The sequence below is a fragment of the Hippocampus bargibanti genome, linkage group LG17, assembly GCF_051943395.1.
Source record: "Hippocampus bargibanti isolate YZ-2025 linkage group LG17, ASM5194339v1, whole genome shotgun sequence".
NCBI lineage: Eukaryota > Metazoa > Chordata > Actinopteri > Syngnathiformes > Syngnathidae > Hippocampus > Hippocampus bargibanti.
In genome coordinates this window covers 4801714-4817710 of record NC_142750.1, presented here as the reverse complement: position 1 = coordinate 4817710, position 15997 = coordinate 4801714, and the positions used below count along the sequence as shown (strand labels likewise).

General features: G+C 41.0%; 1 long non-coding RNA gene across 1 annotated transcript in view; it reads left to right on the top strand.

Annotated features, from left to right (window-relative positions):
- LOC148885343 (uncharacterized) overlaps nt 1-15997 on the top strand; it is a 28227-nt gene that overhangs the window by 6376 nt on the left and 5854 nt on the right. The window lies entirely within an intron of this gene.

Below are 15997 nucleotides of genomic sequence, written 5' to 3'. Positions count from 1 at the left end.
CAAACAGGAGCGGCACCAGTCAAAAGTTTAGGGACATTGGCGCATACCAATATTGCCACTACACCAGCCCTGACAAGCTAATAAAATATCCAAACGTGGAGTAAAATACAAAAAAATGTGTAGAACATTGCAGTTTGAATCAAATAAATAATTATGAAATGGACGAAAAATGAACACAACATGCATGGGGGGGTAATAGACACAAATGTTAGAAAATGATTTAAAGTGCTTGACAAAACAAATATAATGATTAAAAAATAGTTGCGCAAAATACTCGACGTGCAAATGGTACGGAGCACTGTTGTACAAGTCATGGGTCGTGGGCCAATTTTGGCCCGCCACACCATTTTATTTGGCCCGTGAAAGCAAAACAAGCATGTCAAGTGCCACTGCTGTCGGTGAGCAGCAGCAACCACACGTGCCAGCGTTCACTCAACCCAGAATAACTCAAATAGATAGAAATCTAGCTAGCTAGCTAATAGATTGATTGCTAGCCAGCCTGGTAGTCAGCTAGATAGCCAGCTATATAACTAGATAGCTAGCCAGATAGCCAACTAGTTAATTCCTAAATTATATGGATCTGGAGTCATATGAGCACGAAATGAGGGCGGCCGTCCAAAATACAATGCAATAAAATATAATAGCCATGACTATCATGAGGACACCCACATAAAGAGTCTCAAAAAGCTATAAGAGGTCTGCCATTTTGGTTCCAACGTAGGATCATTTGAGCCATTGTTTAGCGACATTGTTATGTGCGGTTAACTCCGCTTCTCAAGCTAATTTCACTTAGCTTTAATATCATGAGTAGTTAACAAAAGTGTCAAGAAGCAAATACTCGTTCTTACTGATGACCCACTGTGCGACGCTCTTGAAGGTCAGCATTTTTTTATTTCAGCATTGATGCCGGAATGTTCTACATGATCCCGCTGTGACTTCACCGTGGATCAATTTTACCGTCAAAACCAAAAGGTCAAACGCGGGGGTGTGAGGGGAAAAAAAAGGTGTCGATCATTTTGAGACTTAACCCCGAACGTCATGTGGACAACAGTACTTGGACACCCTTTGCCCCGCAACCCTTGTTGTATTTTATCAACCTGTCAGTATGAGCAGATGCTCACTTTTCTCTCGTTGATTTGCTGTGTCGCACTGATTTATCTTGCCGCTTCTCTGCCCGCCGGCTCATTAGCGTATCGCCACCTTGTTATTAAAAAGGACTCCTTGCCCTCATCGCCGCAACCTTTCTGCGTTTGAAATCTCCAGTGATGGTCATTAGAATTGCTCATCATGGCGCTCTTTCGTTTCAGTTGATTACTTTCCATTTTGTCAAGCGTATTTTTGTGGCAAGGCCACGTTTTACGTACTGTTTCCTTGGAAGGCTGTTATGACGCCAACCATATAAAGAAATCAAGAATAAATTATTATCATTAACTCATTTTTGCACATGTACAGTATACATCTCAGTCTTCTGACATTTTTACTCTGCTTAGAATATTTTGTTTTTTTATTCTTTCATCCCCCCACCCCTACCCCCTTTCAAATTGCTGCCGTGGACGGCAAATTTCCAAATTGTGGGAAGATTAGAGGTTTTCTGATTCTGATTAACTGACAGATGATATGCAAAAATGTCTCCACTCCAGTGCCAGGGTTTTTGTCATTGTCAGTCGAATTCCAGGATCCACAGAATATTGATTTTTAAGACTACATAAACATTCAATACAGCGTTATAAACCTTAGACTCTCTTTATTAATCAGAAAAAAGTTAATTCCTAAGTTATATGGGTCTGGAGTTATCTGAGTTTGAAATGTGGGCGACTGTCCAAAATACAATACAATGCAATACATACATATTGGTTTATCTAGTGCTTGAACAACAGCTGAAGCTGGAACAAAGCGCTAACATGGTAAAAAGGGAAATTCTGCCCCCATGCGGAGGCGAAAAGCATTGCCAGAGGCCAGCGCTATATTGGCACCCAAGCAAGAAAAAAACAAAACACAAACAAATTTGGGAATGGCGCTCGACGTCATATTTTCAATTGCCAAATAAATTTGTGAATGACAGTCAATGAGTTAAGGTTATCGTGATGGCGGTTGCCTTTGACATTGAAGATGCCATAAAATTAATACCATGCCAAACTGAAAGAAAAATAAAACATATACGTTGTTCATGAACTTTAACTATCTCGCTCACTTTTTCTTCATCTCCCAAAATGCGTCCGAATAAGAAGCGATCTGGCGAAGTTTCATTACAGCGGTGGAGGAGCGGAATGGCTGCTTTAATAACATTTTATCATACCGCGTTCATGTACCAAGCCATAAAGTGAAGTGAGCTATGGGCCCAAGTATCGACTCGATGTGGCCTGATAGAGTTGCTGCCGTTTAGCTTCGAGCAGAGTGCAATTTTTTTTTTATGTGGGACTTAAAAAAAAAACAAAGGCAACGCTCGCATCGGCGGTTACCTTTTCTTTTCTCTTAGTCATCCCCAGCTGCTCCCGCTAGTTGCCAGGGAACCGATACAGACAGAACGCTGCCTCTTATCTTGTCATGCGTCTAATTTCCTGCCGACTGCCTCTCCCTTGTGGCTCCTGTTCCCGTGACGATAGAGATGAAAAGGCGCCTGAGGGAGGTGGGCGTATTTTGGTGAGAGTGGGGGATGCCGCCACTAAGACAACAGGGCCGAGGATGGAGAGGTTAGTAATGACTATGCAAACAATTGCGCCCTATGCGAACCCCCCCCCCCCCCTCCTCGTTGCTGGGGACGACCTTCGCTGTTCTAAACAAGCACACTTCCGTTACGTCAAGCAATCCTTTTCAGAAACTAATCAGATTGGTCTCTTCCAAGTCTGCTAACACACTCTGTTTTATTGTATTGGTCATTGAGCAAATGGAGGCAAAATATTGAAAAACATAATAGCCCCGCTTTCAATTTACAACATTCATATTCAACAAATATTCCCATCAGGCTGAGCGATATTGAATGGTCACCTACCGAAAGTCACATTATTTTATAACAGTATTCTTGCTGTTTGTCTTGAATAACACAATACAGTAAGGTCTCGTTATATCGATATTCTCGGGAGTCGGAAAAAATATCGATATAACCGGGACTATCGATATATCCGACCCTGCGCGCATGTAATTTTCTCCTTGCGTTCATAGAAATAGTATCGTAACAAGCGGTACTATCGATATAACCGATATCGATATAACAAGATTATTACTGTAGTTGCTTTTTACTGAAAGGATACAACGCTTTGTTTAAAGAAAATAATAGATAACCGCAAAGCTAACACACAGTTTCAATAGATAAACCAGCAATCAATACAAAACAATCTTCAATCTTTATTTCCTTGAGAAGAAAATATTAATAGTAATTTTTGTTTTGTTTTGTTCAAGCTGATTTTTTTTCACTTATCTTTCTTGTTTGTTTCCTAAATAGAAGACCAAAAAAATGAATGTTGTATATGTACACTCTTGGTACCCATAAAGCTACTTTACCTAGCATTAGCATATAATAATAGCATTTCATGTATTAATAGAACAAAAACTTGTTACATTTTACTGTGTAATTAAATAATATTCAGTGTTTCTTTTATGTGTGCTTGCAATGGGGAAATACTGTATCTGTTACTTAATATTAATAATGTGATGCTAGCTAGCTATTCAATACAGCACGATATAGGGGTGATTATAACAATAATATCTATATCAAGTTAGCTATCTAGCTATATATCTAGATATCTGTCGAGTTAGCTATCTAGCGTATTGTCTATCTAGCCAGCTATCTAGCTAGCTGTATAGCTAGCTGTCTAACTAGCGATCCAGCTATTCCTCTAATGCCCGCATTATTCTTAGCTTAGATGTGATTAACCACTTTCTGATTGAGCAGAAACCCCCGCAGTGAGTTTTAACTGTAGCCATTTTGATTAAGGGTCGCAAATAGAAGATTAATTCTTATTCAGTTGTGACACATTATAATGAGGTATGATGAAAACCTGCAGTAGGAATATTCTAACATCTGTTACATCCCATCTTAGATTCTAAACTGGTGATTAAAAAGCTCCTGTGCGCAGTTTTGCTTTGATTAATCATCAGGCTGTTAACATGTAGCACGAGCCTCCTCCTTCAATCATCTTTAAAAGCTTGTTCTACTTCACTACATGCACCTCACTCCCTTCGTCCTGATTGCAAAGAGCGCAACTCTGGGCCTTTTGGAAATTTATATCGCAGAGCAAGATGCGCAGAGGACTTTAAAGTGGTCTAATCGGTCTTGTGGTGTGTCGGTGCTGAAGATGAACGGTATTGCCGTCCGTCTATGCTCTCGCCTGATTAAGATCTGCGACACCGGCAATCCAATTAGTCTTATTCCTTCTGTAGTGGCCAACTGTGATTACATGTTAAAGATCAATGGTCTTCTGCAATGCTTCCTTATGTGAAAAAAATCAGTGTTTTCTGACAGCAAGCTAATACATCTCCCGCTATCTTTTCAATGCATATTCTTCTATTTATGTCAAGGGCCTCCTATATCCATGTTTTCCTTCGATTACATGGAAATGACCCTCCTAGTTCCTCTCCTTGAGGCCTCCCATCTAATGGAACATTCCAAACACTCGCCACCTTCTCTTCTGTTGGAAAGTTCCGTTGAAGTGTCAAGTCCTATCCCGTCCCCCGGATAACAATGACACGGGCTAATCATCTGTCAATGACTTGTTGGCGCCTTCGCCAGGTCATGTCAGGTCATCTCATATAACAGTTCTTCCCCTCCTGGATTCATTCACACCTTCTGTCTGCATCCATTGATTCCATTTGTGTACACACTCACATTTAGACACATTTCCCTGTCGATATTGAAGTAGTTAATAACACCATGCTACCTGGAGCAGCAAATGGGTTATTTTACCCTGAAGCAGCCATTTTGAAGCAATAAACGGTGTATGGTTTGTAAGTTTTTGATAGCAACGCAAGAAATGTTTCTAAGATGACCAAACGAAATATGGACTGTATGTCTAAGGACACACGTCCCAAACCAGGCCTAAGATACCTTGCATGATGACGCAGTGGCATCTCTCTGCACTGCGGGTTACACGGTCTCACTTCATCTGTTTAATCTCATCCCTTCACCTCCATTTATCACCGCTCTTGGTGATAAATGACGCCGCCCCAGAGGACGAGCACGCTGTCGTCCAAGGCGCCAATGGGAAGGGCGGTATTCGCAGTGGGGCCGCACTTTTTTTTTTCTTCTTCAAATGACATTTTACAGCCCTAGGATGACGATGTCGATAAAATCCAATAAATGAGCTTGAGCGGTGCTTCATGATAAGGCACACACCTGGGAATTCTGTACAACGCAATACTTCATATACTAAATTTGTCATGTGCTTACGTAAGTCTCCATATTACCGTCGCTAATACGATATCATTCCGGGCACTGCAGGTTTGAAGTGTGAGCTCTCAGGACCTAATCATGTCCAACGGCATCGCTCCAAGAAAGAGTGGTTGTTAATTGAAGCCTCTAATTGGCCATCGACCATAACGAGACTGCCGCACGACGGTAGAGGCCATTACACCGCGAAGCTCACAGGAATGTATTTGTGCCTGTTGTGTTAATGCGCTGTCCCCGTTGACTTTATCATTCTTGTGCGGGGTCTCTTCTTTGAGACCTTCATCATCAAGGAATTTTGGGGGTTCCTGAAATGCTCTAAAATGAGCCTAGAAAGCCCACTATCGCCCCAAACTGTAGACGTCCTGTGTCTTTTTTGCACTGTATGGCTTCTTGACACTTTTGTACACTACTCATGATATTAAAGCTCAGTGAAATTGGCTTTAGAGGCGGAGGTACCGCACACAAAAATTTGCTTTGTGAAACTTGAGAACCCCAAAAAATGCCTACTAAAATGATCCTATGTTGGAACCAAAATGGCAGCCTTCCTGTAGCTTTTTGAGACTCTTTACATGTGTGTCCTTGTGATAGTCATGGCTATTATATTTTATTGCATTGTATTTTGGACGGCTGCCCTTATTTCATGCTCATATGACTCCAGACCCATATCATTTAGGAATTAACTTGCTGGCTATCCAGCTAGCCATCTGGTTAGCTAGCTGGTTATCTAGCTAGCTATCTATTAGCTCACTAGCTAGGTTTCAATCTATTTGAGTTATTGCGGATTGAGTGAACGCGTGTGGCTGCGACTGCTCACCGACAGAAAAACATATCCTGTGACTGTAAAGTGACCTTGAGAGTTTTGAAAGGCGCTTATAAATGAAATGTATTAATATTATTATTTCAGACATGGCCCCTTGAGACTTTTTTAATGTAGATTTACTCACGGTAGCCCCGGTTTACTTTCCACAAATCATCCTAATTTTATGCTAACTTTTTTTTCGCGCTGAATTTTCCCCCCAAATTCTGGACGATGCTAGCTAGCCAAAATGCTGCTTTGCTTCAAACGTAAACAACTGATTTCCTGTCTTTTTTCATGTATGTAGTTTGAGAGAAGCGGCTTTTGATTTTTTGAAGTTTTTTTTTATTAAAAATGTTCAAATATTTTCACAAAAGTGGATCATATCATAATCAAATCAAACGAACTATTATTGATAATAGCAATTCCAAGCACTGCAATAACCTGATACTGTACACCAATACAGGCAATGTTTTATCCCTTTACTTTGCCACTACAAAGATATATATTATATTTATAAAGTGTTTTCTCCACATAAAATAATGTTTTTGAGCAACGTGGATGCATCCTCTTATTTTGAGTAGACATAAATTAGCAACTACGTGCTACGAATTCCCCTCTTTACTGCAAGCCCTCCGGCATAATGCTATGGCTTGGATGCAACTGTAATTGGGTTAATTATCGATGGGGTGTGCACAAACGCACACAAACACACACCTACAAGCTCACACGATGGGTTGAGAGGTGAAGGCCGCCTACACGGTCGCAGCTGAGTGCTCCTTGGAGAGAAGTTTCATGTTGAATTACTTTCACTGTAACCAACCAAGAAGAATAATATATTTTACGTTTGTAATGCAGTTATAGTTATTAATCTTTAGTGGAGGTCCCCATCTTAGCATGTTGCATTAATCGGTCTGCAACGTATAAAACAATTTGGTTCAGAAGTGGCAAGCACATGGAGGCTAGCTAGTTGGTTGCTATTTATAGCTTAAGACGCTAACATTCTGTTTGGACTAGAAACACATACCATTGTTTGAAAGCATGGCCCAGATTCGTAAAAACGACTTCAGGCAGTAGTAAGTCAAGTTCGCGATGACAGCAACTTAATGTAATGGCGTCTGCAAAAAGATGAGAGGCTGACCGGAGCCCAATGGCAAACGTGGGTTTTTTTAATACCCTATGCTCCACAGCGCAAATGTCAAAATGCTAATAGCAATATTTACCCGAGGCCGAGAGGTGGGGCAGTGCAAACTGAGCAAGCATGCGCAAGGTCTCGTCGTCGATGATTCATTCTACTGTTGAGCCTGTCAGCGCCTCGTCTATACGAAACAATGATAATCCCAAAACAGCAGAGATGTTTTTGAACCAGTCCACCACCCGAGTGTCCACTTGAGAGAGAGAGAGATGCCTTCTAATCCTACATGTGCAGCTCCGTGCTCAGAGTCATCCACTCGGGCTCGCCTCCACGATGAGGGGCTTTGAGCGAGGCGACTTTGGTGTACTTGAAATCTCTTTCTCTAGGTTGGGACTGCCGTTGAATTGTTGTGCCTTCATTGCAATTGCTATGATTGTTTTGAAAGTAGGGTGGCAAATAGGAATGCTTTTTTTTGTAAGGAAAAAGTACCTATATTTTTCCATGTATAAGTTGCAAACAAAAAGCCTTCATTTTCTTCAAAAGCTAACCCTGCGCCTTATACGCAGGTGCGCCTTATATGTGAAGTAATAGTGAGCCACAACAGTTTGCAACTCCCGTCAGCAGCCACCGTAGAAGAAGTAGTGCGTCACCCCAGCCTCTACTGTAGCACCTTATAATGTGGTGTGCCTTATATTTGGAAAACTTTCATGTATTTATAATAATTGGACAACTTTTTTTTTCTTTCAATGAATGTGCGCCTTATAGTCCAGTGCGCCTTATATATGGGAAAAGTTTGAAAATGCAAAATTCATAGGTGGTGCGCCTTATACTCTGGCACGCCTTATACCCTGGAAAATACAGTAGTCCCATAATGGCCTAATTTCAAGCATCCATCAACTCTATTATTATTTCATGAACAACGATAAAAACATTCCTACATAAGGCACACCTTGTACTCTGGTGTGCCTTATACCCTGGAAAATACGGTAATTTGGAAACATATATTTTTGTAAATGACAAATTATTTTGGATGTTTGGAAACAAACATCTGAACGTCTGTCACCAAATGACCGGCCAGCCGATTGGCTGTAGGCTGACTTGAAATGAGGTCGCCATTAGTGATCACACAGCAGCAATCGCTTCGTTACATGAGGCCATATTATTTGATGTTACTCTTTCTCTCGTGGATCTCATTTATCGAGACTTTTAAGATGGTGGCCATAAAGCCCTTCATGTATAATTGCTCTGTCTGGACTGGGAGACTTTTTTTGTCTGCTGTTCTTCAAGACAATCAAACTTTTAGGCTTACTTTTATGAAGTAAAGCTCCTGGGTCAAAATGACTTGGTGCTTCATTTAGAGTAACAGAAAGAACCCACTTGGTTTAAAAAAAAGACTTTTTTTTTGGTTCCAAAGAATGTCATATTTGGGGTTTCATGAAATGGTTTGAAATTAATTTGGAAAAAAAAACATAACATTAATTTCATCCTTCACAATGACAGTTTGGATTGGAGTAGCCTTTATTTGTCTCACAGTGGAGAAATTTACATTTTACAGCAGCAAAGTGATGAAAGGAAGAGGAAAGGAAAGTAAGGAGTATAAAAATACAGGAGGTGCTGTAAAGGCAGCCACTCTCGAGGCACCCTCTTGAAGTCAAAAGAACAAAAAAAAAACTAGACGACAGACAAACGACAGATTCAATTCAAAGCATTTCTGCACCCTTGTTGTCGTATGAAGCAGTTCTTGATGAAAGAGGAAAGGATCAAAGCATCCTTTTCACCAATGAATCAGGGATGTCATGGTGGAATGTGAACGTCTGCTACAAGCTAGGTTTTGAACGCAAACACGAAGCGGTAGCATCTATTGATGAAAAAAGATTAACTCACATCTCCGTAAATCAGCTTCAATTCCAAGCCGCGACAGTTCCACATACGCATCGGCAGTCAATGTGTTAAAATCCGTGGCAATCACATCTGTCTACACGTCGCGTTTAAATTAGAAGGTCAAAAAAGGTCAGCTGACGCTGGACGGCATGGTGGCCTTCTGTCCGCCGCTCTTGCGATGGACAAGCGTGCCAAGAGGCGCAGGGGCGTCGGTGCGCCGCCTTCGGGTTCGTTGGGCCGAAAGGTCACCATCCTCCGAGAATTAATATTCAAATCGGAGCGGTCGGCGTGCGTACACAGCAGCTGGGTCCCCAAACGTAGTCTGAGAAGTTGAGCTAACATCTCGCTGTTGACGCGTCACCTCAAATGGCAGCCGCGAGGCGCAAAATCAATTTTCGTTTTCAGCCCACCAGAACGCAAGGGCAAAAGCTTAATCCTGCCAGTGACTCATCAAATAAAAAACAAATAACGGTCCATGAACTCGCCAGAAAATGTTGGGAGGAAAAAAAGGAAAGTTGAGGCCGTGGGCTGACAATATTTTGCAAGAAGGCGACTCTGTAAACACAAGCACATACCTACTTTAATGCTTATGAAATATATTGTCAGTCAAAGAAATCAAGGCTTTTGGGTGCACCTTATACATCGGAACCCTCCAGCATAGGGCTAAACGAATACCAACAAGCGTTGAAGGTAGAGAAAAGGAGTCAAAACATGTCAAGAGAGCACTCACAAACTGTGGTTACCCTCAGTAGTCTTTTAACTAATGTCAAAAGGAAAGACTAGGAAATGAAACCAAAAATTCTGAAGATACTAAAAGGAGAGGAGTAGCAGTACCTTACATTGCAGGGGTTTCTGAAAAACTACAGTCCTTTGGCAACACAAAATTCCTACTTATTTCAAACCGATAAACACTTTAAGGCAAAAATTAGTGCATCCAAAAGATAGGCTGCCAAATGAAAAACAAAGTAACATAGTTGATTCAATACACTGTAAAAATGAAGATTGTAAAAAGCAATACATTGGGGAGACTACACAAATTCTCAAAATACTTTTTTTATCAACATCGCAGGGATAATACTAGTGGGCCTCAATCTGCAGTACATATGCACCTAAAAGCTAGCTACCACACATTTGACGACAGTGAGGTTAAAATCTTAGCGAAAGAAAATAGATGGTTTGTAAGGGGAGTAAAACAAGCTATTTTCATAAAACAGCAAAACCCTTCACTAAATCGGCATGGTAGGGTGAGGTTTAATTTGGATCGTTTCTACAACAGACTTCTTAGGCAACATAGGCTTAGCATTGAATCTGGATATTTTTTTAAATTAATTTAATGTTACTATTTTTACATACGTATTTGACCTGCAAAGTCCTTTACGACTCGGTTTATCAGCGCCTCCCTCAGACCTTGGGGCTTTCTTTTCTCGTGCCGGCCAAAAGCACTCGGACAAGCATCGCCACTATTTTTTTGGTCTATTTTGTTGTGTCACTTGCCGTCGTCGTGCAGCAAGTGACCCCGCGGGTCCCCCCTGTGAGAAATGTTCTGTCTTTTTTCCAATTCGCAGCTGCCAGTGAAGTGTGGTAGAAGTAAATGGAAAAAACAGCAGAGCATCTCATCAGAGACACTTGGCATTGCGCCGTAAAATAGGAAAAAAAAAACAACTCGCTGAGATGACACTGTAGCACAAAAAGACCTGTTATAATGCTTTGGTGGCTTTTGTACTGGTGTTTGTCCCATTGAATGAATGAAATGTATTAAAATGCCATGAATCCTTTTTGAGACCCTTTTTTGAGAAAAGAAAAACGATATTTTAACCAAATTCACTACACGGGTGAGGACTTTGAATGTACCTATTCAGAAACCTCACTCTTGCTGTTATTTCAGTTTTATGTCCACTTTTTATTTCTTTGTTTTTAAAGAAGTTGAAGTGGGAAATGGGGTAACATTTAGTGTTCAAATGTAACACTAGTTCTTCTCAAAACTTATCAGCAACGGTGGTCCTCACTCCTTTATCTGGAGTTATCTGGACCTCACGAAACCATAGAAACAGGAATATGCGTGTGTGTGTCTGTGTGTGTGTTTGTATGGCTACTTTTGTGAGGACCACTATGATTTTATACCATGTATAGTAAGGAAATGTCTGACAAGTGAGGACTTTTTAGTCAGCCCTCACAAATTTGTAATTCTTAAGGCTTCTAGAGGGTCTACATATGCATTCCTCAAAGCTTCTCACCCTCAGAAAAACGTATCCTGTGACTGCGTGTGCGTGTGTATGTTGTTTTTTTTTACTTTACTTCCAGGTTGAGTGAATGCTGGCGCGTGTGGCTGCCGCTGCTCACCCACAGAAAAACTATCCTGTGACTGTGAAGTGTCCTTGAGAGTTTTGAAAGGCACTTATAAATGACATGTATTATTATTATGTGTGTAAGTTCTCTTCATCCCCATCCAGCCCCTCCGGCCGTTCTCAGTCATTGACACATAAGTCAAGTTCCACGCGGAGGTTGCAGACTTTCATTTGACCGCGGTGGGCCGTGTCTGCTTTAAATGAGAGGGCAATTTCCCAGCGCGGCGTTGTTGATGGAGGCGCAATTAGGAAGGCGTACGTTGTGTTTGCATTCTTATTGCTTTCGGGCCTTTGGTGCGACGTGACGCAAAGTCGCATACGCGCGGCCGCCCCCAAACAAACTCCGGGGGCATTATCATGCACAATATTTCATAGATTGCTGTGATTTCCACACATATTTTTTTTCCCTTGCCGCCAGCGTGTGACCAAACAGCGTGGAGAAAAAGCCCAAAGGATCGAGCGTTTGGTATGCACACGGCGAGGACGCCGAGGCGCTGCATCTAATTTGATGTGGTGAATATTTTTGGAGTAGAACACAGACACTCAAGCATTTGTTGTCTGACGGTCAGATGGTTCTCCGGGATGATTCACTCAGACGTGCAATCCGCGAGAAGAGGATGGAACCCAAAGTTGGGGTTGGATTTGGTGAGAGAATTGATTGGCGGCGTCGCACATTCTCTCTGCTCTATTCATTTTTTTTGTCTGTGTTCCTGCCATCCGCACACAATGTGACAACGTGGTGTTTTGGATGCTCGTCTGGAGCGATGTCACAACCCATCTGTCCGCTTGAACCTCAAACATGCAAATTTCCAAACAAACGTCAAGCTTCAGAACAGTGGGAAGCAATTCTCTTATTGTTCTTGACCAACGAAGGTTTTCTATTTCTTTTTTTAAATCATTCACTGCCAAATGATGTGCAAAAATGTGTCCACACCACTGCCAGTGTTTTTCTCATTGTCACTCGAATTCCAGTACCCACAGAATATTGAGTTTTAGGACTACATAAACATTCAATACAGCATAAAAAACCATAGACACTCTTCTTTCATCAGAAAAAAAATGGTAATTCATAAATTACATAGGTCTGGAGTTATATAAGCTTGAAATCAAGGCAGCCGACCAAATACAATACAATATTGGTTTATATCGCGCTTTAACAACAGCTGAATCTGGGACAAACCACGATCGTGGAAAAAAGGGAAAGGCTTGTGGGAAATTAAGAAACATTGCCGGAGGCCATGGCCAGCGCTTTATTGGCACCCAAACAAGAAAAAAACAAACCCTGAACAAATTCGGGAATGGCGCTCTATGTCATATTTTCAATTCCCGAATAAATTCATGAATGGCAGTGAATGAGCTAAGCTGTTTCATTTCGCTGACATTTTCAGAAACTTTTATAGGACGTAAAAAAAAAATAACGTCCGGCCGTCCCGTTATGATCATCGTAATAGAGCCATTAAGCCTTCATTTCAGTCGTCCGATTGGAGATACGGCAGTTGGTCACGCGTTGTTCTGAGTTAATGTTTGCTCGGGATGAGCCGGCATGACGACTAATTGATGATGAATAAATATGACGGCCGTCAGCTTGCTTGATTGTCGTCATGCGTGTTGTCAGCCTGTGGGGACGAAAAAGAAAAAGAAAAGAAATCGGGACAGCAAATAAGTGCTGCTGTGAATCTCAATGTCGGAATTATCTCTGGGAACAATGTAATTGGGAACAGGCTTGTGAGTTTTAGTGCGGTTACCTCAAAAGCTGCTGCCTGCACGTCTCAGCAACTCGGCAGTGACAGCAAGAAATTGGCAGTCCAGAAAAAGCAATAAAAAAAAAGCCCAGTGTGCGCTTCGCGGCATCTCCAAATCATCCGTCATGCCTTCGCAGAACTTCACTTCGCCTTTTATCTCCCTCAAATGTCGTGAATCATATTACACTGTCTCATAAATGTGTCGAAAGTTGTCATGGATTTGATCATTGAAATGTCCACTACCGTATTTTCCGGTGTATAAGGTGCACGGGAGTATAAGGCGCACCCCAATGAATGGAAACAGTTTTCCAAATATAATATGTCAATATATAAAGGTTTTCCGAATATAACGCACACCACATTATAAGGTGACACAGTAGAGGCTGGGGTGACACACTACTTCTATGGTGGGCGAGAGTTGTTGTCGCTCAATATGCATTTGACTAAAAATATCAGCCTGCGTGTTTTGGGTATTTTAGATGCTATAAAACGTTTTTCTGATGTCAGTTAGGAAATTAAAAAAATGGTGTTGGTTGTCCTGTAAGTGTGTGTTTGTGTGACCGTCCTTGCGTGCACAGTTTTTTTTAATTATTTTTTTTATGAGAACAAAAGAGGTCAAATTAAAAGGAAAAGTAATTAATTAAGTGCCTGAGCTCAGGACAGAGTTGTGCTGTGTGTTGGCTCTAAACATTAATTATACTTTGACACATACAAATGAGGCTGCTACAACAACGTTTTTTTTATTTTTATTTTTTAATTACAAATGCTTATTTGAGGCCAGGTCTAACCCCCATACCCTTTCCAGACATATTTATTTAGACAGACATATTTATTTGGACACCCGCGTGATGTTGTATTGATTAAGTACAATGATGGATGGTTTAAAAAATGGCCGTGAGGAAATGGTTTTATGAGGGGTGAGGCCTTCAGTTGGGAAAACACAATTTTAGAGTCGTATGGAACAAAATAAATCACATAGAGAAAAAACAAAAAAAGTGAATTATTCAAGTAGAAGTGGAGTGTAAAAATAGACAAAGTAAAATTATGGACGGCATGTACCTCCCTCCCCAAAACAAAGCGCCAGATTGTCAGCGATTATCGAAACTCTAATCATTCATGTTAGCGTGGCATTTAAAACCAATTAAAAAGCACCATTGTGTTCAAATAGGTCTCCTCCCTTTCTGCAAAAACGTCATTCGAGTGAACGTGGAGATGAAAACAAAATGACAACTTTGTATGAATAAACAAAGGTGCAGTCCCGTGTGATTGACAAGTACAATTTCACAGCGAAACTCGCTCTCGATGAGCTTTTTGTCCTGCTAGGGAACGAGTGCTCAAACGGCACAATGTCTTAACGTGATGGTCGGCATTCTTGGATTGGATTAGCCTTTATTAATCTCGCAGTTGACAAATTTACATTTCACAGCAACAAAGTGATAAAAGTAAGAGGAAAGGAAAGGAAGAAGTAGAAAAACAAAATACAGGAGCTGCTGTAAAGGCAGCCACTCTCGAGTCGCCGTCTTGTAGTCAAAACAACAACTAAACTAAATAAAAATAATGTGACACGATACAAAAGACACAGACTAGTCATTCAATCTTAAGCAATTTCTACACACTCATTGTTGTATGAGGCAGTTCGAGATTAGCGTTCTTTTCACCAGTGTATCACTGAGGTCAAAGTTTTTGGGTTCCAAAGAATGTCATAGTTGGAGTTTCAAGAAATGGTTTGAAATTAATTTGGAACAAATAGAACATAAAATTTGGATTGGCGGAAGCTTTATTCGTCTCAGTGGAGAAATTTACATTTTACAGCAACAAAATGATGATAGGAAGAGGAAAGGAAAGGAAGAAGTAGAAAAACAAAATACAGGAATTGCTGTAAAGGCAGCCACTCTTGAGGCGCCATCTTGAAGTCAAAAGACCAAACAAAGACAATCCTAAGCACTTTCTGCACCCTCTTTGTCTTATGAAGCAATTCTAGATTAAAGAGGAGAGGATCAAAGCATCCTTTTCACCAGTGGATCAGGGACGTCATGGTGAAATGTGCGCGTCTCCTCCAAGCTAAATGTTGAAAGCAAACACGAAGCTGTAGCATCCATTTACGAAAAGAAATAGTCTCACATCTCCTGTCCCACGTAAATCCGCTTCAATTCCATGCCGCAGACTGTCCAACAACACCGACCTTTCCTTTGTGAGAGTTGGAACAGATGAAATATATATATTTTTTGTGGGAGCAGGTCATGTTAAATTCTTAAATCAAGTTTAATGGTGTCTTTACAGTACATGCTTCATCAGTGCATGCTTCATCATGCTTGGCTTTAATTTTGAAATCAGTTACATATTTTTCCCTCACATTTTGAACACGTTTAAAAAAACCCTGCAGATTTTTTTTTTTTTAATGTATTTTTTGTCCAGGCTTCGCCTTGCTTCTTTTGTCTTGGACTACGAAGTTATTTATAGCCACACCATCATGTAATGCAACCTGTTTTTCAGACCGACAGGTGTTAACGTGAAAATTTGATACCTCAAACCCGTGAGACAACCCCCCGTCCCCTGTCCCCGTCCCCAACCAAACACCCCCTAACAGTCTCCTGCGGCCACAGATGTTCTCAACACTTTGCCTTTTTGATTTCCCGAAACGTCTTACGTCGGGTGCGTCCCATCGGCCAGGACCCCTCTGTGAATAATTCACATAGAAAAATAAACAAATGCACA